General features: G+C 37.0%; 1 protein-coding gene across 4 annotated transcripts in view; it reads right to left on the bottom strand.

Annotated features, from left to right (window-relative positions):
• AFG2A (AFG2 AAA ATPase homolog A) overlaps positions 1 to 26,825 on the bottom strand; it is a 331,389-nt gene that overhangs the window by 257,370 nt on the left and 47,194 nt on the right. The gene's annotated exons all lie outside the window — the stretch shown is intronic.

Below are 26,825 nucleotides of genomic sequence, written 5' to 3'. Positions count from 1 at the left end.
TGGAACATGTAATCTTTTCTGCCTTTGATATATCAATAAAGAATCCTCAAAATTTTGTTCCCCCCAGAAGGTCCCCCAAACAAGATAGCTCTTTAGATATTATTTACTTAATAAATATTCATTGAGAACTACATACCATATAGTGTACACAGGAAATTGATAAGGTGACATAAATCCAGACTTTAAAGAACTTAACAACTATCAGTAACATGCACATAAATAACCATAGTACAATGGAAAGCATACTAACCACAATAACAAAGAAAGAGAAAAAGGCTTTGGGACTTCCCAGGAAGAAAAGATTATTCCCAGCTGGAAGGCAAATCTGAAAGCCAACTCTTGAAGCATGGATGAGATCCAGAAATGTGAAAATAGGGACAATGTCAGGTAGAGGCCAAAAAATTATGAAAAGCTCAGAAGGAAGTATGAAGAAGATGAGAGGAAAATGGATTTAAGGGAGGGAAATAAAAATAGAAAAGTAAGTTCAAGCCATACAGTGGAGGACCCTGAAGACTAGATGGAGTTCACGAACCTCTTTATTCATAAGAAGTCTTTGAAGGTTTTTAATCTAGAAAGTGATATGGTCTGATCTGTGCTTCAGAAAGACTTCTCTGACAAGATTCATTAGAGAGGAGAGAAAGTGCAGGGAGAACAATTAAGGATCTATCACAAACATCCTTTAAAAAAAAAAAAAAAAAAAAGGAAGACTGAGCTAGGGTAACCACATGGAGATGATGAAGACACACCAGAAAAATACTACAGGTCTACAGCTGAGGGTTTTGAAGGCAGAGGAAGAAAGGGAGAATCTGAAGCTAAAGATTTCAAGATGGACTGATAAGAAGAATACAGACCACAGAAAAAATGATCAGTAGGAGAGAAAATAAATAAGATGGTGTTTTTGGATACACAATATTGCACACATTCACAATTGAATATACATCACAAATGGAGTTGAACATGTATCACAAATGGAGCTCTGGAAAGAGAATAGGGTTGAAATGTTAGATTTCAGAGATATCTACATACAAACAATAGACATCATGAGATCAATTAAAGTAGTCAACCATGAGAAGAGAAATGTGGACGAAAGGCAGGTCTATGGATGCTACCTACATTTAAGAGGGAAGAGGAAAAAAAAGAAAGAGGAAGAAAAGTCAGAAAACAATCTACAAACCCAAAAAAGAGAAGGGTTTTGTTTGTTTGTTACTATCAGGAAAAGATTACTTTTTCCAAATGAACTTGCATTGGTTTTGGGGGGCATTCTATTGTTTTTGTTTTTTGTTCACAGAACAAGGAGAATTCTGTATTATCAACCATAACCCTGAGCTCAGATTTAATTATTTTTTTCTAAATTGCTTTCTTGGGAGTTATTTTGAGAAGTGAGATTACTGGATTAAAAGGCATGAACATTTCAGGTCTCATAATACATGATGCCAGTTTGCTATCCCAACCACTTCATCTATTTTAATGGCATGAGCGATACATGTATGTTTCCTTGCAGCATCATTAGCCTTGGGTTTTATTTTGACTTTTTTTTCCTAACTGATTTCTGTTTTCACCAATTAGTAAAGTTAAAATTAAACTTGAGATTAGTACACATGATCTTATGGCCCTAAAAACATCCAGCTATCATCAGCAGGAACAAAGTGACTGTTTACCGCAGAAGGTGACTGTGTTCGTATAACCAAGGCCTGATACAGGCAGAAGTGCAGCAGAGTTGTCACACCCTGAGGTGTAGTTCCTGCTTGTGCTCTCTGGTGTTTCTGATCTTTCCTTTATCCTTTTCTTCTACTTTTTAACTTAATTTTGAAATTTTTCAAACATGCAAAAGTTGAAGAAAAATCAGTACCATAAGTGAATATATACTCTACCAAAATTCACCAATTTTTAATATTTACCACTTTTGCTTTAGTACGTGCTCTCACTTTCTCCTTCTCTCTCTCTCTCTACACACACACACACACACACACACACAATACACACAAAAACACATACTTTATCAATTTTTATTTTTTTTAACATCTTTATTGGAGTATAATTGCTTTACAACAGTTTTTTAGTTCCTGCTTTATAACAAAGTGAATCAGCTATACATATACATACATCCCCGTATCTCCTCCCTCTTGCGTCTCCCTCCCATCCTCCCTATCCCACCCCCCTAGGTGGTCACAAATCACTGAGCTGATCTCCCTGTGCTGTGCTATGCAGCTGCTTCCCACTAGTTATCTATTTTACATTTGGTAGTATATATATGTCCATGCCACTCTCTTACTTCGTCCCAGCTTACCCTTCCCCCTCCCCGTGTCCTCAAGTCCATTCTCTACGTCTGCGTCTTTATTCCTGTCCTGCCCCTAGGTTCTTCAGAACCATTTTTTTTTTTAAGATTCCATATATATGTGTTAGCATACAGTATTTGTTTTTCTCTTTCTGACTTACTTCACTCTGTATGACAGTCTCTAGGTCCATCCACCTCACTACAAATAACTCAATTTCGTTTCTTTTTATGGCTGAGTAATATTCCATTGTATATATGTGCCACATCCATCTTCTTTATCCATTCATCTGTCAATGGACACTTAGGTTGTTTCCATGTCCTGGCTATTGTAAATAGAGCTGCAATGAACATTGTGGTACATGACTCTTTTTGAATTATGGTTTTCTCAGGGTATATGCCCAGTAGTGGGATTGCTGGGTTGTATGGTAGTTCTATTTTTAGTTTTTTAAGGAGCCTCCATACTGTTCTCCATAGTGGCTGTATCAACTTACATTCCCACCAACAGTGCAAGAGGGTTCCCTTTTCTCCACACTCTCTCCAGCATTTATTGTTCGTAGATTTTTTGATGATGGCCATTCTGACTGGTGTGAGGTGATATCTCATTGTAGTTTTGATTTGCATTTCTCTAATGATTAGTGATGTTGAGCATCCTTTCATGTGTTTGTTGGCAATCTGTATATCTTCTTTGGAGAAATGTCTATTTAGGTCTTCTGCCCATTTTTGGATACCTAGGAATAAACCTACCTAAGGAGACAAAAGACCTGTATGCAGAAAACTATCAGGCACTGATGAAAGAAATTAAAGATAATACAAACAGATGGAGAGATATATCATGTTCTTGGATTGGAAGAATCAACATTGTGAAAATGACTATACTACCCAAAGCAATCTACAGATTCAATGCAATCCCTATCAAACTACCAATGGCATTTTTCACAGAACTAGAACAAAAAATTTCACAATTTGTATGGAAACAACAAAGATCCCGAATAGCCAAAGCAATCTTGAGAAAGAAAAACGGAGCTGGAGGAATCAGGCTCCCGGACTTCAGACTGTACTACAAAGCTACAGTAATCAAGATAGTATGGTACTGGCACAAAAACAGAAATATAGATCAATGGAACAGGACAGAAAGCCCAGAGATAAACCCATGCACATATGGTCACCTTATCTTTGATAAAGGAGGCAAGAATATACAATGGAGAAAAGACAGCCTCTTCAATAAGTGGTGCTGGGAAAACTGGACAGCTACATGTAAAAGAATGAAATTAGAACACTCCCTAACACCATACACAAAAATAAACTCAAAATGGATTAAAGACCTAAATGTAAGGCCAGACACTATCAATTTTTAAATTTTCTGTTGAACCTTTTAAAGTAGGCTGCAGGTATGACACTTCTAAATACTTTAGCATACCTCTCATGAAAATAAACATTCTGGGAAGAAATTTTTAAGGAGGGTAGTCAACAACTATTAAAAATTAATAGATCAGAAAGTAGAGAGAATTAAAAAGAAATAGTCAGTAGATTTGGCAATGCGGTTACTGCATAGTGGTTTATTTCAATCAGTAGAGTTTATTTTTATGCCTTTTAAGAGTGGCATATATACATACATACAATACACACATACATGCATATACATGCATACACATGCATACAGACAGGGACAGTATGTATATATTATATATAATGGATAAAAGCTGTATTTATAACTATCATAAATACAGAAGTCAGGGAAGCAACTTATAAGAACTAAAATGATACTATGTTATTGTTATGATGCTGCATGATATCCCTTCAGTTGTTACTATGCAACTATTATACCTATACAATGAGAACAGCATGCTCTGTTGGAGAACATGCTCCATGAGGAACAGCTATTCCATAACTTGGAGCATGTTTGAGTTATACCTTGAGTACTATAGCAGATTATTTACTTAAGCTAATTTAATAAGCACACATACAGATAAAATTTTCTTCAAGATTAGTACAGAACTATATCCTTCCTAATTAATAGCATTTAAAACAAAATTCAATGATATGCCTATAAATGGCTAGGAGAATGTTTTTCTCAGATATATATGAAACTAAATAAACCTGGCAATACAACCTGATAATTTTCAATATGATAAATTTGGTATTTAATACATTTGAGTGTGTTTGGTTTTTAATCAGTCTTTTAAAAAATCTTTAAAAAGAGTTATTTAAAAGAACCTAATATCAGATATTAAACCCCTGAAGCACCTCCATGAAACACACATGGAAATCACCAAAATAAAAGATAAGCAAGTCCATATCATAAAAAGTGATCTCTTTAGTTAGGGATCAGGGAATAGTAGCAAACAGTGTCAGCTGGACCAGGAGCTGAAGAAGGTGTGTTCCTCAAGAGAAATTAAGATGCTCCTGCCAGAAAACTGAATGTTCACTGGACATGGAACAGGCCAAAACACCAATGCCACTGCATGGACACTATAGTAGTGTATACTGAGGAGTTGGTCCATTGCCCTGAAGGCTGTAAGAACCAGCAGAAAAGTGAAACAATCCTATCCCCTTCCTATCTCCTGACCTTTGGGGCCCTTGCTTCACCAACTGTCCCTCTCTATTCCTGCTTTAATTATATTCTTCACTACATTTTTTCCTCAGCCTACAAATATTTCCTGTTTCTCCCTATCCTTCAAAACAACCTTACTTTGATATTATTTCTACCTAATATTATATCTCCTCCTTTCTCACCACTAAACTTCTTGAAAGATAGTTAATACCCCTCTACTTCTACTGCACTTATATTTTCCACTTTATATTTCAGTTAAGTATTTATCCCCCCAAGCAGTGATAGGAAAGGAGAGTAAAAGATAAAGATAAAAAGTTTAAGATTGGCAGGAAAGCAGGGAGCTAAGGGTATTATGTCAGAAGGTCTCTAGACTCTCAGGAAAATATGAGGCAAAGTCATCTGCAGAAACATCAATCAATCTATTAAATACTGACTAAATGCCTATTTCATACTATGCTGGTTCCTGGGAACAAAATAGTTCCTGTCCATACTGAGTTTTTGACCTGATGGAATATTTCCTTAAAAAGGCATACTTTCATAATTATGCAATTACTATAAAGCCTGGTATATGCTAAAAGGGTAGTCACAGAGTTTAAATGGACGGTCAGGAAAAGCTTTTCAGAAGTGACATATGAGGTGGGATCTAATAAACACAGAAATTAGCCAGCTGAAAGTAACAGCAAATGCCGTGGAGAAGACAAAGGTAAAAAAAGCATTATATATTAGGAGAATTAAATAAAAGTAATTCAGTACAGCTAGAACTTAGAGAGCCAGAAGAGGAGTAGAAACAAAAGAGGTTAGCCAGCATATGGAGCTATCAGACCTTGAAGACTCATAAAACATCAAGAAATTTAGACTTTATCCTGAGAGCAATGGAGAGCAATTTAATCAGGGAAATGACATGATCAGACTGCTGGAAGACCACTGTGGTTATAAAGTAGAGTGGGAATTAGAATTGGGAGGGTGAGGAGGAGAGGCTTCTACAGTAATTCCTATAAGAGACTGTGGTAATCTGCACTACTGTAGTAGCAGTAGGGCTATGGAGAAAACAAAAAAGGATAAAAACTATATTAAACAAGGCTGATCAATGAGTCTTGATAATTAATTAGATTTGGAGAGGAGACGGTAAAAAAAGAAAATGAAATCAAGGGTAACAGTCAGGATTCAGACTTGGGCAACTGTGTAAATGAAAGTTACATTAAAAGAGAAAAAAAAAACATATTTGAAAATTAAGGAATTAGTTTCCAATTACTGTACCGTGGTTGGAATTTACAAGGGAAAGAAATTCGATAAACTTTGGGAAATGTTTTCTATGTGCTCAACTTGTCTTAGGGACTGTAAGCGCACAAGGGTTAAGTGAAATAATATCTCCAAATATTTTTAATCTAGAAAGAGGAATAAGAAAAAAGTATCCTAAAAAACAGAGCCTTTGTCTAAAGACATAAAATATCTGTCTTCACACAAATTAATACAAAAACTACTGAAAAAAATATAAAATAGGTTAAGATATTCTTAAATATGTGAGATAGTGAGGACAGAGATTTGGAAAATGTTACATATATGAAAAACTTATGTCAAGCTGTTAGAATATGAAAGATATAATAGCAATTCCCACCTCATATGTTTATAAGGATAGCTATTATATAAGTACAGCCTATAAGAAATTACAAAGGACGATATAAGAATTACCTATTTCCCCAACACCTAAAAGTAACCATTTTTAGTATTTTGGTGTAGTACCTTCTAGTCTTTCAAATGCCTGTGCATGCATTTTCATTGAGATCATAATATATACACAATTCTATATTCTGCGTTTTAAAAACTTCATACATTTTTTTGTATGAAATTACTAGTTACTCAATCACTTTGGGCAATTTGCTTCATCTCTCTAAACTTCTTTCTCATCTGTAATAGGGGACAATAAAACCTAAGCTCTCAGGATTATTGTGAGAATCAAACAGTATAGTAAATATTCCATTAACTGCACTTTGCCTGGCACATGTTAACTAATAAATACTAGGTAGGTATTATTTTATTTACATGTCTGAAAGATGATTACAATGAATAGTCATATTTTAAAGGACTAGTGACAAAAGATAAAGGACAATCAAGCCATTACATTTGTAGTTTCATGAACAATATTTAATTACCATAACTTTTCTATTCTTTTTCTTTTTGTCTGATTACTACATTTCTTAAAATAAGGGCAAACAAGTTTTGCATTTTAATTTAGCACCTGAATGCCAAATAAATGATGGGTCTTTGTATAGCTAAGATACCTATTAAAAATAAATATAAATTGGCTTTAAAATACTATTGCATAGGAGAGTCTTAAAGCACAGAAAGTCATGGGAAAATTAGTCAGTTAGAGAAGAATAAACACCAGCATGAAATCATAAAATCCTAGAACTAGAATAGGAATTCACAAACTAGCTGGTTCACTATCCTACCTTCAGTCAGTATTTCATCTTTCAAGTCCTCTCATCTTTCAACAAATACTATTTTATGCTCTTTAAAATTATTTTTAATTCTGTAACTCTCTTAAATAAGTTACACTATATCGTAACTGCCAGAAAATTATTCCTACAATCTAACCTAAATCACTCCTGATAATATTATTCTCGGGTCCTTTCCTTCTTATTTTGTCCTGATGAAAATAGTGAACAGCTGCTCACATATGGCTTTATAACTTTTTGGATTAATAATAAAGTTAGAAGTGACGGAACAGCTGTCAAACAAGCACAGACAGCGCAGTGACATAAATTTCCCAAGGGAAATGTCCCCCACAAATATCTCACAGTACTTTCTGAGCAAGCATCCAACAATATATAAATCCAAAAAAAAAAAAAAACCCAAAAAACAAAAACTCAATTCAAACTGCACACCCACAGAAGTAAAAGACCTGATGATTAGGTTAAAACAAAACAAAACAAAAAAACTTCTATGGACAAGTTCCAAGAGGACAAAATAAAAATGAATGAACTAGGAGAATTACTATGAGAGAGGAATTCAGTAGCTCCAGAGGGACTCACAGTGTCCTTATACATCTATGAGTCAAGATCCTCTTATTTTCTAGGTGCCAAGTTTTACACTGCCAGGCACAAAAATTCTTTTGAAAGTGTTATTTTTATAGAAAACATGGCAACAAAGAGTGCCTTTTACTTTGTTCTTTCACACTAACAAGTCCCAACATAAGGATAAGAAGCCAGGCACTAGCACGTGGGTTGGCAATTCTCTGCTGGGCCATACACCAGCTTCTTAACAATTCAAATACTTAAAATAGATTTATTTTGATAAGAAATCATAAGGATACCAAGTTACTAGGGATACTACATATGACATTTCATTTCGGTGGTCTTCCTCCCAAAACCCCATAATCCCAGCCTAACTGCAATAAAAACAACAGCCAAACTCAAATTGAGGGTCATTCTATACAAAAGACCTAAGCAGTATACCTCAAAACTGTTAAGAACAGAAACACTGTCATAGCCCAGAGAAGCCAAAGAAGACATGACAACTGAATGTAATATGATAGCTTAGATGGGATCCTGAAATAGACAAAGGACATTAGGAGGAACTAACGAAATCCAACTAAAGTATGGAGTTCAGTAAATAGTGTTCAAGACAGGTTTAATCAGAAAACCTGTGTTATTCAAACCCTGCCCATTTCAAAAAAAGGCCAGTCTTTAGGACTGGCCCTTAGCAGTCTTCTGGGAGATATTCTCTGGGCCTTTTAAATATTGTGCCTCTAAGAGTGTTTTTGTATGCCTGAGGCCCTGGGCTATGCTATACCTGTTTGACCAGATAAGTTGACCCTGACAATGCGATTTATGAACATTCGTTTTTGCTCTGGGAAGAGCTAGAATCTAAGAAGCTGAAGTCAGACATGTCGGTGCTGTATACCTACATTGACTGACCTGCAATGAAACCCTGGAAACCAAGGTTCAGGTGAGCCTCCCTGGTCAATAACAGTTCACATATATTGTCACACACTGTTTAGGGGAGAATTAAGTGTGCTCCCAAGTGACTCCATTGGGAGAGTACACCTAGAAGCTTGTTCCTGTTTTCTCCTGGACTTCACCTCATGTGACTTTTCACTTTTGAGTATTTTGATCTGTATCCTTTCACAGTAATAAATCATAACCATGAGTGTAATAGCTTCTGAGTGTAGTAAGTCCTTCCAGTGAATCATCAAGCCTGAGGGTGATCTTGAGGTCCCCCAACAAAGACAGAGAGACAGATGATAAAATTACATACAACTTAGAATTCCCTAAAACTCACATTCCCACCTACCCCACACTACCCATCTATAGGCCTGAACATTAGAGAAACTTTATCTCAGGCTATTAAACTCATCTTTAAATTTATCTTATGTTTATAGTGGAGTTCTCAGACATCTGCTAATTTGCAGATTACATTTTCTCAATCTATCCCATCTTTCCCACTTTTGCATCATATCCCATTCCACCTTAGAGCTCTGGTCTTTCTATTGGGTCAATACCAGGAGAAAGTTCACTCATATAACATTAAAAAAAAAAAATGCCCCAAAAACTCCCATTTACCATTGCAACAAAAATAATAAAATACCTAGGAATAAACCTACCTAAGGAGGCAAAAGACCTGTATGCAGAAAACTATAACACACTGACGAAAGAAATCAAAGATGATACAAACAGATGGAGAGATATACCGTGTTCTTGGACTGGAAGAATCAACATTGTGAAAAAGACTCTACTACCCAAAGCAATCTACAGATTCAATGCAATCCCTATCAAACTACCAATGGCATTTTTCACAGAACTAGAACATGAAATTTTACAATTTGTATGGAAACACAAGAGACCCCGAATAGCCAAAGCAATCTTGAGAAAGAAAAATGGAGCTGGAGGAATCAGGCTCCCTGACTTCAGACTATACTACAAAGCTACAGTAATCAAAACAGTATGGTACTGGCACAAAAACAAATATAGTTAATGGAACAGGATAGAAAGCCCAGAGATAAACCCATGCACATATGGTCACCTTATCTTTGACAAAGGAGGCAAGAATATATAATGGAGAAAAGACAGTCTCTTCAATAAGTGGTGCTAGGAAAACTGGACAGCTACATGTAAAAGAATGAAATTAGAACACTCCCTAACACCATACACAAAAATAAACTCAAAATGGATTAAAGACCTAAATGTAAGGCCAGACACTATAAAACTCTCAGAGGAAAACATAGGTAGAACACTCTATGACATAAATCACAGCAAGATCCTTTTCGACCCACCTCCTAGAGAAATGGAAATAAAAATAAACAAATGGGACCTAATGAAACTTAAAAGCTTTTGCACAGCAAAGGAAACCATAAACAAGATGAAAAGACAACCCTCAGAATGGGACAAAATATTTGCAAACGGAGCAACTGACAAAGGATTAATCTCCAAAATACACAAGCAGCTCGTGCAGCTCCATATCAAAAAAATCAAACCACCCAATCCAAAAATGGCCAGACACCTAAACAGACATTTCTCCAAGGAAGATATACAGATTGCCAACAAACACATGAAAAGATGCTAAACATCACTAATCATTAGAGAAATGCAAATCAAAACCACAATGAGGTAACACCTCACACCAGTCAGAATAGCCATCATCAAAAAATCTACAAACAATAAATGCTGGAGAGGGTGTGGAGAAAACAGAACCCTCCTGCACTGTTGGTAGGAATGTAAACTGATACAGTCACTATGGAGAACAGTATGGAGGTTCCTTAAAAAACTAAAAATAGAACTACCATATGACCCAGCAATCCCACTCCTGGGCATATACCCTGAGAAAACCATAATTCAAAAAGAGTCACATACCACAGTGTTCACTGCAGCACTATTTACAGCAGCCAGGACATGGAAGAATACTGAATGTCTATTGACAGATAAATGGATAAAGAAGATGTGGCACATTTATACAATGGAATATCACTCAGCCATAAAAAGGAATGAAACTGAGTTATCTGTAATGATGTGGACGGACCTAGAGTCTGTCATACAGAGCGATGTAAGTCACAAAGAGAAAAACAAATACCGTATGCTAACACATATATATGGAATCTAAAAAAATGGTACTGATGAACCTAGTGGCAGGGCAGGAATAAAGAAGCAGACGTAGAAAACAGACTCGAGGACACAGTGGGAAGGGGAAGTTGGGACGAAGTGAGAGAGTAGCACTGACATATATACACTACCAAATGTAGATGGATGGCTAATGGGAAGCTGCTGCATAGCACTGGGAGATCAGCTATGCAACGATCAGCTATGTTTTGCGACGACCTAGAGGGGTGGGATAGGGAGGGTGGGAGGGAGGCTCAAGAGGGAGGTGATATGGGGATATATGTGTACATACAGCTGATTCACTTTGTTGTACAGCAGAAACTAACACAACGTTGTAAAGCAATTATACCCCAGTAAAGATGTAAAAAAAAAAAAACCTATATAAAAAACTGCAAAGCATTTTTCTGAAGAGTACATGAAATTCTGACATGGTGATTCTAACATGGGGCATTGGAATATGTCCCACCCTGTGACTTAGATGTAAATGATTAAACATGGTACTTTTGAAAACTGCCAAATAGGGACCTTTGCTTCCAGCCAAGGAGGAAAAGAAATAAGATTTACCTTTCTGTCTGAAAAAAACTTAAAAAGCTGACAAACTCTTAAGACATTGGCCATCACGCAATGAAGGAGGGTGATCCTTGAGAGAAGGGAAACAATGAGGTGAACCCTATGACTGTGCCCAACTAACTGCCTGGAGAAAGGCCACGGGTTGCAGCAGTGGAGAGGAAACCTAGGCAGAGACCACAGTCTCCCTGAGATGAGCAAATGAAGCTAGGAGTATGGGAAAGTCAAAGAGGTAGGTATTGCAGGGCAGAGTATTAAAGGTAAAAGAGGTACAGAGACAGAGAGAGAACTCCTGAAATCTGTAGAGGGTCTCCATCAAATATTCAGTTATCAGTACATGCATGTGAGAAAAACAAATGAGGCCAGGGAAAAAAAAAAACGAAACCAGAGACCTAAAAGGACTAGAAGGAAGCATGCCTGCTCCCAACAGCCAGAGTGGACCCTCATAATTTATAGAGCACCAGGTAGGATACTGATAAGGATCTTAGCTCACTAGTAGGGAAAAATTAATCCTAGACAAAACATTGCCGTGGTACCACCTAAGAAAATTTAAAGGCAAGACCAAAAAGGATCAAACTTTCCAAATAAGTTAACCACACCCCAGAATAAACCTCAAGAATATTTTTATGAATATAAAAAGCATTCAGCTCCCAACAGAATAAAAATCAGAATTTCTGGAAACCAATCAAAATGTATCATGCATGCAAAGAAGCAGGGAAATATAATATGTAATAAGGAAAAAAGATCAATAAATTGAAGCTGATTCAGAAATTACAAAGATAGAAGACAAGGACATTATAACAGTTATTATTACAAATGTATTGCATATGCTCAAATGAAGGAAACATTGAAAACATTAAGTAGAGAAGAAAAAAATATAAAAAAGACAAAAATCAAATTTCTAAAGAAATACTACAGTGTCCATAATTTTAAAAATGCACTGGATGGAACTAACAGCTGATTAGACACTTTAATGGGGAAAAAAGGTTAGTGAACTGGTAGGCACAGCAATAGAGACCCTCTGAAACAAAACAAAGGGAGAAAGAAAACAGAGGAATATAAAAAATGAACACGGCATCACTGGGCTTTGGGAGAATCTCAAGCAGACAAATGTACATGTGTATTTTTAGTCCCCAGTTAGGGGACTAATGAACTAGCACAAGAAACAAGAAGAAAACTACCAAGGCATATGATAATCAAATTGCTTAAAACAAGTGTTAAAGAGAAAATCTTAAAAGCAACCTGAGGAAAAAAAAAGATATATTACACACAGAAACCAATGAAAACGGAGACAGCAGATTTCTTTTCAAAAATAATGCAAGAAAGCAGAGAGTGGAGCAAATCATTAAAGAACTAGGGGTGCATGGGTAACGGGAGGGGTATCACTGTCAATCTAAATTCTTTACCCAATAAAAGTATCATTTTAAAACAAAAACAAAATAATGACTTTTTTGAGACATGCAAAAACTGAAAGAATTCTTGACCAGCACACCTGCATTACAGGAAATGTTAAAGATAAGCCCTTCGGGAAGAAGGAAAATGATACCAGATGGAAACCTGAATCTACACAAAAGACTAAAGAGAGCTGGAAGTGGTAATTACATTGTGTAAACATAGAAATTTTTCTTTATTATTATTTAAATCCCTTCAAAAGGAAATACTATTTAGAGCAAAAATAATGACAACGTACTCTGGGGTTTACAACCATGTAAAAGTAAAATGTATGACAACAGCACAAAGGCCAGGAGGGGAGCAAGAGAAGTATACTGTTTTAAGGTTCTTACACTATACATACAATATATTATCACTTCAAGGTAGACCATGTTAAGTTAAAGATGTTTCAAAGGAAATAAAAAATATTTTGAACTAAATGGAAATGAAAATCCAACACATCAAATATGTGGGATGCAGCTAAAACAATGTTTAATGATTATTTATAGCACTGAACACAGACCTAGAAGAGACAGAACTAAACTCACTAACCACAGCTCTCACCTTAAACTAAAGGAAGAAGACCAGATTAAGCCTAATGCAAACAAGGAAGGAAATAACAAAGATTAGCACAGAAATCAATGAAATCAAAATCAGAAAAATAAAACAAAAAGCTGATAATTTGAAAAAAATCAATAAAACTGCTAGACCTCCAGGCAGAATGATCATGAAAAAAAAAGAGAAGACATAAATTAACAGTATTAGAAATGAAAGAGAAAACACTACTGATCCCACAGACAGTAAAAAGATAATAAGGAAGACTATGAACAACTATGTCCATAAATCAGGCAATTATGGCAAACTGGACCAATTCCTTAAAAGATACAAACTACCAAAACTCAAGAAAAAAACAGATAACCTGAACAGTCCTAGATTTACAAAAAAATTAAATTTAACTTATGCCTTCCAAATAATTAAAATTACAGGACTAGATGGTGGTGATGGTTGCACAGCAATGGGAATATACTTAATACCAGCAAATTATACACTTAAGACTGGTTAAAATGGTAAATTTCACGTTATGCATATTTTACCACAGTTTAAAAAAAAAAAACAAAACTTTTACCATATATTGTTTATGACTCCAAGCTATAGTTGGAGTTTTAGAGTCCTATGGTTACACACAGAGGAGCAGGGTTAACCTTACCTGGGGGGAAAAAAATTAACCAAAGACCTAAATGTACGTGCTAAAACTATAAGCAACTCTTGTAAACTCTAAGAAGAAAATATACAGTAAATCCTCCTGACCTTGGATTTGGCAATAATTTCTTAAATGTGACACCAAAACTACACACAAGTAAAGAAAAAATAGAGACACTGGACTTCCTTGAAATTAAAAACTTTTATGCTGCAAAGGACATTATCAAGAAAATGAAAAGAGGCAGCTCACTGAATGGGAGAAAATATTTGCAAATCATATATATCTGATATCAAATATAAGAATAAAGGACTTGTATCTAGTATATATACAACTGAATAATAAATACAAAACAATTAAAAATGGGGGAATGCACAGGTTGTGAGATGATGGGCAAAGTGTATAGGGTTTCTTTTGGGGATGATGAAAATGTTCTAAAATTAAATGTAGTGACGGCTGTACAACTTTTTGCATATACTAGACCACTGAATTGTACCCTTTAAATAAGTGAATGACTGATAGGTGAATTATATCTCAATAAAGCTGTTACCAAATATATATACATATATTTTTATACAAAAAGGTAAAAGAACCATTTCTGAAAAATGAGGACCACTATGAACCAAAATGCTACATAAAATATTCAGTCATTCGACAAACCTTTATTTAGTTGGTACTATTTGCCAAACAGAGGGGATACAAAGATGAATAAGACAAAAGAACCACAAGGCATATATGTGTAAGCTTTGTGTGTGTGTATTAGGAATCATATTACAAGATACAAGATCCTTGGTAACTGAGAGGTCAGAAAGTAATTTTTCAAGCAGAGGGGAGGACAACGTGCAAAAATACAAAATAGTTTAACAGAACAATGTAAGATGAAAGTGAAGAAGGCACGAGCCAGGTTACGAACACCAAACTAAAGAGCTTAGACTTCATCTTAGAGGTTATCAATAGGGAGTTATGCTGATGGCATTTAAGACAGTTTGGGACAGATGGACTACGGGACAAGATCAGATGAGTGTGTAATTACTCTGTATCTGTATAAGGTGAAGTGAAAAGGTGGTACTACAAAAGAACATTAACCCTACCAATGATTTCCTTTACTGTAAATGAAAATCTGTGTTTTTAGCAAACACTCATCAAGTATTTACGGCATTCTTCAGAGATACTGTGCGTTTGGTTCAAGACCACTCTCAGCAAGGTGAACATCGCAATACAGTGAATCACACAGATTTTTTGGTTTCCCAGTGCATGTGAAAGTTATGTTTACACTACACTGTAGTCCACTAAGTGTGCAGTAGCATTATGTCTAAAAAATAATGTACATACCTTAATTTAAAAATACTTTATTGCTAAAAAATGCTAATCGTCATCTGAGCCTCAGTGAGTCACAATCCTTCACTGGTGGAGTCTTGTCTTGATGTTGATGCTGCTGACTGACCAGGGTGGATGCTGAAGGCTGGGGCGGCTGGGGCAGTTTCTTAAAATAAGACACCCGTGAAGTCTGCCACATCAATCAACTTTTCCTTTCATGAACAATTTCTCTGTAGTATGCGATGTTTGATAGCATTTTAACCACAGTAGAATTTCTTTCAAAATTGGAGTCAATCTTCTCAAACCCTTCCACTGCTTTAACTAAGTTTATGTAAAATTCTAACTTCTTTGTTGTCATGTCAACAGTTTTCACAGCATCTTCACTAGGAGTAAATTCCAGCTCTAGTAACCACTTTCTTTGCTCATCCATAGGAAGCAACTCCTCAGCCGTTCAAGCTGTATCATGAGATTGCAGCAATTCAGTCACGTATTCAGGCTCCACTTCTAATTCCAGTTCTATTGCTATTTCTACCACATCTGCAGTTACTTCTACCACTGAAGTCTTGAATCCCTCAAAGTCATCCATAAGGGTTAGAATCAACTTCTTCCAAACTCCTGTGAATGTTGGTATTGACCTCTTTTGTGAATCATGAATGTTCTTAATGGCATCTAGAATGGTGAATCCTTTTTAGAAGGTTTTCAATTTACTTTGCCCAGATCCAACAGAGGAATCACTACCTATGGTAGCTATAGCCTTGCAAAACATATTTCTTAAATAATAAGACTTGAAAGTCGAAATGATGCCTTGATCCATGGCCTGCAGAATGGATGTTGTGTTAGCAGGCATGAAAACAATATTAATCTTGTTGTACATCTCCGTCAGACTTCTTGGATGACCAGGTGAATTGTCAATGAGCAGTAATATTTTGAAAGGAATCTTTCTTTTTGAGTATTAGGTCTCAATAGTGGGCTTAAAATATTCAGAAAACCATGTTGTAAACAAATGTATTGTCAGCCAGGCTTTGCTGTTCCATTTACAGAGAGCACAGGCAGAGTAGACTTAGCATCACTGTTAAGAACCCTAGGATTTTTGGAATGGTAAATGAGCACTGGATTCAAATTAAAGTCACCAGCTGCACTAGCCCCTAACAAGAGTTAACCTGTCCTTTAAAGCTTTAAAGCCAGGCACTGACTTTTCCTCTCTAGCTATTAGAGTCCTAGATGGCATCTTCTTCCAATGTAAGGCTGTCTCATCTACAATCAAAATCTGCTGTCTAGGGTAGCCACCTTCATTAAACCATCCTAGCTAGATCTTTCGGATAACCTGCTGCAGCTTCTCCATCAGCACTTGCTGTTTCACCTTGCACTTTGATGTTATGGAGACGGCTTCTTTCCTTTAACATCATGAATCGACATTTGCTCGCTTCAGACTTTTCTTCTGCAGCTTCCTCACCTATCCCACCCTTCACAGAATTGAAGAGAGTTTGGGCCTTGCTCTGGATTATGCTTTGGCTTAAGGGAATGTTGTAGCTGGTTTGATCTATCCAGACCACTAAAACTTTCTCCACATCATTCATGTGTTCACTGGAGTAGCACTTAATTCCCTTCAAGAACTTTTCCTTTGCATTCACAACTTGGCTAACTGTTTGGCACAAGAGCCCTAGCTTTTAAAGGCCTATCTTGGCTTTTGACATGCCTTCTTCACTAAGCTTAATCATTTCTAGCTTTTGATTGAAAGTGAGAGATGTGACTCTTCCTTTCCCTTGAACACTCAAGAGATCATTGTAGGGTTATTAATTGGCCTAATTTCAATATTGCTGTGTCTCAGAGAATAGAGAGGCCCAAGGACAGGGAGCAAGCTAGGGGAACAGATGGTTGGTAGAGCAGTCAGAACACACAACAATTACTGGTTAAGTTCACCATCTTATATGGGTGCAGTTCGTGGCACCCTAAAACAATTACAATAGTAACATCAAAGATCACTAATCAAAGATCACCATAAAAATATAATAATGAAAAAGTCTGAAATATTGCAATAATTACCAAAATGTAATACAGAGACACAAAGTGAGAAAGTACTGTTAAAAAATTGGCTGATAGACTTGCTCATCACTGGGTTGCCACAAACCTTCAATGTGTTAAAAAAAAAAAAAAAAAAACAATAAAAACACCAGTATCTGTGAAGCACAATAAAGTGAAACACAACAAAATGAGCTGTGCTTGTACTGAGTACTGATCAACTATACCTACAAGTGTGGCATATTATTCTAGGACAACCTCAACATTATTTATAGATTCAAAAGGAGACACCCAACAGAAACTGAAAATTAAGAGTTCTCTATTTATAACCTGAACAGAAAAGTGTTCAATTTCATCAGTGTTAACTGGGATCAGAGCTGAGAATAGAAATTGGTGATCCTTCCACTCATTTCTCCTCCTATTGAACCCTGAGAAAAGTAAGGTATAAAAAGAAAAGTGGAATGAAAGAGTTAAACTTCTACAATATTTAATAATGGTAAAACTAAAATCTTGATTTTGGCACAGAGTATTTCCTGGTTAAAAGTAATCTACGTTGAGAGCTTCAAGATGGCGGAAGAGTAAGACGCGGAGATCACCTTCCTCCCCACAAATACATCAGAAATACATCTACATATGGAACAACTCCTACAGAACACCTACTGAACGCTGGCAGAAGACCTCAGACCTCCCAAAAGGCAAGAAACTCCCCACGTACCTGGGTAGAGCAAAAGAAAAAAGAAATAACAGAGACAAAAGAATAGGGACGGGACCTGCACCAGTGGGAGGGAGCCGTGAAGGAGGAAAGATTTCCACACACTAGGAAGCCCCTTCGCGGGCGGAGACTGCGGGTGGCGGAGGGGGAAGCTTCAGAGCCACGGAGGAGAGCGCAGCCACAGGGGTGCAGAGGGCAAAGCGGAGAGACTCCCGCACAGAGGATCGGTGCCGACCAGCACTCACCAGCCTGAGAGGCTTGTCTGCTCACCCGCCGGGGCGGGCGGGGCTGGGAGCTGAGGTTCGGGCTTCGGAGGTGGGATCCCAGGGAGAGGATTGGGGTTGGCTGCGTGAACACAGCCTGAAGGGGCTAGTGTGCCAAGGCTACCCGGGAGGGAGTCCGGGAAAAGGTCTGGAGCTGCTGAAGAGGCAAGAGACTTTTTCTTGCCTCTTTGTTTCCTGGTGCGCGAGGAGAGGGGATTAAGAGCGCCTCTTAAAGGAGCTCCAGAGACGGGCGCGAGCCACGGCTATCAGCGTGGACCCCCGAGATGGGCATGGGACACTAAGGCTGCTGCTACAGCCATCAAGAAGCCTGTGTGCAAGCACAGGTAACTATCCACACCTCCCCTCCCAGAAGCCTGTGTAGCCCACCACCGCCAGGGTCCCGTGATCCAGGGACAACTTCCCCGGGAGAACACATGGCACGCCTCAGGCTGGTGCAACGTCACGCCAGCCTCTGCCGCTGCAGGCTCACCCTGCATCCGTACCCCTCCCTCCCCCCAGCGTGAGTGAGCCAGAACCCCCTAAGCAGCTGCTCCTTTAACCCCATCCGGTCTGGGCGGGGAACAGATGCCCTCCAGCAACCTACACGCAGAGGCGGGTCCAAATCCAAAGCTGAACCCCGGGAGCTGTGCGAACAAAGAAGAGAAAGGGAAATTTCTCCTAGCAGCCTCAGGAGCAACGGATTAAATCTCCACAATCAGCTTGATGTACCCTGCATCTGTGGAATACCTGAATAGACAACAAATCATCCCAAATTGAGGCGGTGGACTTTGGGAGCAACAGTATATATATATTTTTCCCTTTTTCTCATTTTGTGAGTGTGTATGTGTATGCTTCTGTGTGTGATTTTGTCTGTATAGCTTTGCTTTTACCATTTGTCCTAGGGTTCTGTCTGTCCTTTTTTTTTTTTAATACTTAAAAATTTTTTTCGTAATAATTATTTTTTATTTTATTAACTTTTTTATTTTATTTTATCTTCTTCTTTCTTTCTTTCTTTCTTTTCTCCCTTTTATTCTTAGCCACATGGAGGACAGGCTCTTGGTGCTCCAGTCAGGCATCAGGGCTGTGCCTCTGAGGTGGGAGAGCCAACTTCAGGACACTGGTCCACAAGAGACCTCCCAGCTCCACGTAATATCAAACGGCGAAAATCTACCAGACATCTCCATCTCAACAGCAAGACCCAGCTCCACTCAACAACCAGCAACCTAGAGTGCAGGACACCCTATGCCAAACAACTAGCAAGACAGGAACACAACCCCATCCATTAGCACAAAGGCTGCATAAAATTATAATAAGGTCACAGACAACTCAAAACACACCGCCAGACGTGGACCTGCCCACCAGAAAGACAAGATCCAGCCTCATCCACCAGAACACAGGCACTAGTCCCCTCCACCAGGAAGCTTACACAACCCACTGAACCAACCTTAGCCACTGGGGACAGACACCAAAAACAAAGGAAACTACAAACCTGCAGCCTGCGAAAAGGAGACCCCAAACACAGTAAGTTAAGCAAAATGAGAAGACAGAAAAACACACAGCAGATAAAGGAGCAAGGCAAAAACCCACCAGACCTAACAAATGAAGAGGAAATAGGCAGTCTACCGGAAAAAGAATTCAGAATAATGATAGTACAGATGATCTAAAATCTTGAAAAAATGTAGAAAATACAAGAAATGTTTAACAAGGACCTAGAAAACTAAAGAGCAAGCAGAGATGAACAACACAATAAATGAAATTTAAAATTCTCTAGAAGGGATCAATAGCAGAATAACTGAGGCAGAAGAACGGAGAAGTGATCTGGAAGTTAAAATAGTGGAAATAACTACTGCAGAGCAGAATAAAGAAAAAGAATGAAAAGAATTGAGGACAGTCTCAGAGACTTCTGGGACAACATTAAATGCACCAACATTTGAATTATAGGGGTCCCAGAAGAAGAAGAGAAAAAGAAAGGGACTGAGAAAATATTTGAAGAGATTATAGTTGAACACTTCCCTAATATGGGAAAGGAAAGAGTTAATCAAGTCCAGGAAGCACAGAGAGTCCCATACAGGATAAATCCAAGGAGAAACACACCAAAACACATATTAATCAAACTATCAAAAATTAAATACAAAGAACAAATATTAAGAGCAGCAAGGGAAAAACAACAAGTAACACATAAGGGAATCCCCATAAGGTTAACAGCTGATCTTTCAGCAGAAACTCTGCAAGCCAGAAGGGAGTGGCAGGACATATTTAAAGTGATGAAAGAGAAGAACCTACAACCAAGATTACTCTACCAAGCAAGGATCTCATTCAGATTCGATGGAGAAATTAAAAGCTTTACAGACAAGCAAAAGCTAAGAGAATTCAGCACCACCAAACCAGCTTCACAAAAATGCTAAAGGAACTTCTCTAGGCAGGAAACACAAGAGGAGGAAAACACCTACAATAATAAACCCAAAACACTTAAGAAAATGGTAATAGGAAAATACATATTGATAATTACCTTAAATGTAAATGGATTAAATGCTCCAACCAAAAGACATAGACTGGCTGAATGGATACAAAAGCAAGACCCATATATAGGCTGTCTACAAGAGACCCACTTCAGACCTAGGGACACATACAGACTGAAAGTGAGGGGATGGAAAAAGATAATCCATGCAAATGGAAATCAAAACAAAGCTGGAGTACCAATTCTCATATCAGACAAAATAGACTTTAAAACAAAGACTATTACAAGAGACAAAGAAGGACATGACATAATGATAAAGGGATCAATCCAAGAAGAAGATATAACAATTGTAAATATTTATGCACCCAACATAGGAGCACCTCAATACATAGGGCAAATACTAACAGCCATAAAAGGGGAAATCGACAGTAACACAATCATAGTAGGGGACTTTAACACCCCACTTTCACCAATGGACAGATCATCCAAAATGAAAATAAATAAGGAAACACAAGCTTTAAATGATACATTAAACAAGATGGACTTAATTGATATTTATAGGACATTCCATCCCAAAACAACAGAATACACATTCTTCTCAAGTGCTCATGGAACATGCTCCAGGATAGATCATATCTTGGGTCACAAATCAAGCCTTGGTAAATTTAAGAAAATTGAAATCATATCAAGTATCTTTTCCAACCTCAACGCTATGAGATAAGATATCAATTACAGGAAAAAATCTGTAAGAAATACAAACACATGGAGGCTAAACAACACACTACTCAATAACCAAGAGATCACTCAAGAAATCAAAGAGGAAATCAAAAAATACCTAGAAACAAATGACAATGAAAACACAACGACCCAAAACCTATGGGTTGCAGCAAAAGCAGTTCTAAGAGGGAAGTTTATAGCTATACAAGCCTACCTTAAGAAACAAGAAATATCTCAAATAAACAACCTAACCTTACACGTAAAGCAATTAGAGAAAGAACAAAAAAACCCCAAACTTAGCAGAAGGAAAGAAATCATAAAGATCAGGTCAGAAATCAATGAAAAAGAAATGAAGGAAATGATAGCAAAGATCAATAAAACTAAAAGCTGGTTCTTTGAGAAGATAAACAGAATTGATAAACCATTAGCCAGACTCATCAAGAAAAAAAGGGAGAAGACTCAAATGAACAGAATTAGAAATGAAAAAGAAGTAACAACTGACACTGCAGAAATAAAAAAGATCCTGAGAGATTACTACAAGCAACTCTATGCCAATAAAATGGACAACCTGGAAGAAATGGACAAATTCTAAGAAATGCACAACCTTCCGAGACTGAACCAGGAAGAAATAGAAAATATGAACAGACCAATCACAAGCACTGAAATTGAAACTGTGATTAAAAATCTTCCAACAAACAAAAGCCCAGGACCAGATGGCTTCACAGGCAAATTCTATCAAACATTTAGAGAAGAGCTAACACCTATCCTTCTCAAACTCTTCCAAAATATCGCAGAGGGAGGAACACTCCCAAACTCATTCTACGAGGCCACCATCACTCTGATACCAAAACCGGACAAAGATGTCACAAAGAAAGAAAACTACAGGCCAATATCACTGATGAACATAGATGCAAAAATCCTCTACAAAATACTAGCAAACAGAATCCAAGAGCACATTAAAAGGATCATACACCATGATCAAGTGGAGTTTATCCCAGGAATGCAAGGATTCTTCAATATACGCAAATCAATCAACGTGGTACATCATATTAACAAATTGAAGGAGAAAAACCATATGATCATCTCAATAGGTGCAGAGAAAGCTTTCGACAAAATTCAACACCCATTTATGATAAAAACCCTCCAGAAAGTAGGCATAGAGGGAACTTTCCTCAACAGAATAAAGGCCATATATGACAAACTCACAGCCAACATCGTCCTCAATGGTGAAAAACTGAAACCATTTCCACTAAGATCAGGAACAAGACAAGGTTGCCCACTCTCACCACTATTATTCAACATAGCTTTGGAAGTTTTAGCCACATCAATCAGAGAAGAAAAAGAAATAAAAGGGATCCAAATTGGAAAAGAAGAAGTAAAGCTGTCAGTGTTTGCAGATGACATGATACTATACATAGAGAATCCTAAAGATGCTACCAGAAAATGACTAGCACTAATCAATGAACTTGGTAAAGTAGCAGGATGCAAAATTAATGCACAGAAACCTCTTGCATTCCTATACACTAATGATGAAAAATCTGAAAGTGAAATTAAGAAAACATTCCCATTTACCATTGCAACAAAAAGAATAAAATATCTAGGAATAAATCTACCTAAAGAGACAAAAGACCTGTATGAAAAAAATTATAAGACACTGATGAAAGAAATTAAAGATGATACAAACAGATGGAGAGATGTACCATGTTCTTGGATTGGAAGAATCAACACTGTGAAAATGACTCTACTACCCAAAGCAATCTACAGATTCAATGCAATCCTTATCAAACTACCACTGGCATTTTTCACAGAACTAGAACAAAAAATTTCACAATTTGTATGGAAACAACAAAGACCCCGAATAGCCAAAGCAATCTTGAGAAGAAAAACGGAGCTGGAGGAATCAGGCTCCCGGACTTCAGACTACACTACAAAGCTACAGTAATCAAGACACTACGGTACTGGCACAAAAACAGAAATATAGATCAATGGAACAGGATAGAAAGCCCAGAGATAAACCCACGCATATATGGTCACCTTACTTTGATAAAGGAGGCAGGAATATACAGTGGAGAAAAGACAGCCACTTCAATAATTGGTGCTGGGAAAACTGGACAGCTACATGTAAAAGAATGAAATTAGAACACTCCCTAACACCAAACACAAAAATAAACTCAAAATGGATTAAAGACCTAAATATGTAAGGCCAGACACCATCAAACTCTTAGAGGAAAACATAGGCAGAACACTCTATGACATAAATCACAGCAAGATCCTTTTTGACCCACCTCCTAGAGAAATGGAAATAAAAACACAAATAAACAAAGGGGACCTAATGAAACTTAAAAGCTTTTGCACAGCAAAGGAAACCATAAACAAGACCAAAAGACAACCGTCAGAATGGGAGAAAATATTTGCAAACGGAGCAACTGACAAAGGATTAACCTCCAAAATATACAAGCAACTCATGCAGCTCAATATCAAAAAAACAAACAACCCAATCCAAAAATGGGCAGAAGAACTAAATAGACATTTCTCCAAAGAAGATATACAGATAGCCAACAAACACATGAAAGAATGCTCAACATCATTAATCATTAGAGAAATGCAAACCAAAACTATAATGAGATATCCTCTCACACCGGTCAGAATGGCCATCATCAAAAAATCTACAAACAATAAATGCTGGAGAGGGTGTGGAGAAAAGGGAACCCTCCTACACTGTTGCTGGAAATGTAAATTGATACAGCCACTATGGAGAACAGTATGGAGGTTCCTTAAAAAACTAAAAATAGAACTACCATATGACCCAGCAATCCCACTACTGGGCATATACCCTGAGAAAACCATAATTCAAAAAGAGTCATGTACCAAAATGTTCATTGCAGCTCTATTTACAATAGCCAGGACATGGAAGCAACCTAAGTGTCCATCGACAGATGAATGGATAAAGAAGATGTGGCACATATATACAATGGAATATTACTCAGCCATAAAAAGGAACAAAACTGAGTTATTTGTAGTGAGGTGGATGGACCTAGAGGCTGTCATACAGAGCGAAGTAAGGCAGAAAGAGAAAAACAAATACCGTATGCTAACACATATGTATGGAATCTAAAAAAAAAAAGAAAAGAAAATGGTCAGAAGAACCTAGGGGCAAGACGGGAATAAAGATGCAGACCTACTAGAGAAGGGACCTGAGGATACGGGGAGGGGGAAGGGTAAGGTGGGACAAATTGAGAGAGTGGCATGGACATATATACACTACCAAACGTAAAATAGATAGCTAGTGGGAAGCAGCCACATAGCACAGGGAGATCAACTCTGTGCTTTGTGACCACCTAGAGGGGTGGGATAGGGAGGGGGGGGGGAGGGAGATGCAAGAGGGAAGAGATATGGGGATATATGTATATGTATAAGTGATTCACTTTGTTATAAAGCAGAAACTGACACACCATTGTAAAGCAATTATACTCTAATAAAGATGTTAAAAAAAAAGTAATCTACTTTTCCAAATGTGCTTTCCTGTTCAATTGTGATTACTTAAAACTACAAAAATGCACAATAGTTGGCAGGGAAGACTGGGATCTTCAAAGTGATAGAAGACACTCTTCTGTCTAGACAACAAGAAGCAAAATCAAAAGAAACCAAATTCAAAAGCTCTGCAAAGGACCAATATGGAATTAATAGAATTTCTACAGGTTGTACTATCTATTCCAAAAAAAAAAAATCTGTTATTTAGTAAAGCATCATAGAAGCCCTCAATCTTCTCAGTCTGTAAGAAATAAAATATAGAATACAATACTGCTTTTATAAAACAGAGACTGAAATTCCTTCTAATTATCCTGAGGGTACAAGAAGAATAAAATGTAATTACGGTCAATTAAACTATTTAACTCATATCTCCGCACCAGAAAAGTAATTCTAATGAGCTCATCCTAGGTAATTCAACTCACTTGTCACATTCTGATGTTCTAGTCTCATCTGAAAAAGCGCCAAATGAAAATACAGCTGCAAATTTTGAATACGTAGTGAAACAGATAACCTTTTGATTTTTCACATAATTAAGAGGTTTGCTAGTTTTTAAAATGGGAGTAAATGAGGAATGTTTATTTAAATAATGACATTTGGTAGACACTCAATTTGACCACCAACTCCCTCTAAGTTTAACCTGGATCCAAGACTGCAAACGGGTTTGGGGCTATACAGGTAGTCCTGAGGCTCTGGCTGCAGTTCACTTTACAAAAGTGGGTTCCTGTGAAAGCAGAGTCCTATTTTTTTAATTGGCTTTTGGCTTATTCTGTACCAAAGGTCCAAATTCTGAAAACTGCAATCCAAAGGTAATATCAAAAGTGTACAGATGGATTTCTTCCAAATAATAAGGGATAACCTAAAACTACATAAAATAAAATAGAGAAAGCCAGGAGGAGGGGGTTGTTAAGATGCATATATGAATTACATAAACTTGATGGAATTAATTTGTATATATTTGGCTAAGAATGACTTTTATCAGTAATGATTGTTGTGATGTATACACAATGACTTACAGCAACAATAATATATAAATACAAATATTAAAAGCACTATATTTTTTTCTTTACCTTAATAAAATGAGAATTTTTAATAGATCAAGAAAGCAACACGTTCTACAGAAAATATAAAATTTTCTACAGAAAATATTACTGTATATCCTTCCAGACTAGACAGCTTAACTCTATTATAGGCATCTGTATTCGAAAATTGTTAAATTCACTAACAGTAGTAAATTCACTAAAGAAATTAGTTGCTTTATAAAATATGAAAAATCTGAAGAATGTTTCATGAGGGTAATAATGGCCTATATTGTACTTTGGTACAGAAGAAGGATGATACACTCTTTTTAAAATATTTTTCAAATATCTGAAATTGACCATCTAATATGTTTTTTCATGAAAATTATAGTTATTTGCTCATTTATTCAACAAATACTGATTGGACATCTATTATGTGCTAGTCCTATGCTAAGTACTAAGGATAAAAATAAAAAGTAAGAACCTCTGGTCTTATGGAACTTCAAATTCATTTAAAAGCCATCCAGGTATACCCTTGATCTAAAAATTTAACATTTTTATAGGGAGGAGAAGAGACATAACTGATAGCTACCTTTCATTTTCTTTTTAAATCTCTCTTCATCTAAAACTTATCCAATATTATTCCTTGTAATAAAGAACTTTTCAGTGAAGAAAATA

Source organism: Balaenoptera acutorostrata, chromosome 5 (genome assembly GCF_949987535.1).
Source record: "Balaenoptera acutorostrata chromosome 5, mBalAcu1.1, whole genome shotgun sequence".
Classification (NCBI taxonomy): domain Eukaryota; kingdom Metazoa; phylum Chordata; class Mammalia; order Artiodactyla; family Balaenopteridae; genus Balaenoptera; species Balaenoptera acutorostrata.
Note: the sequence above shows the minus strand (reverse complement) of the source record. Positions and strands in the feature narration are given on the sequence as shown.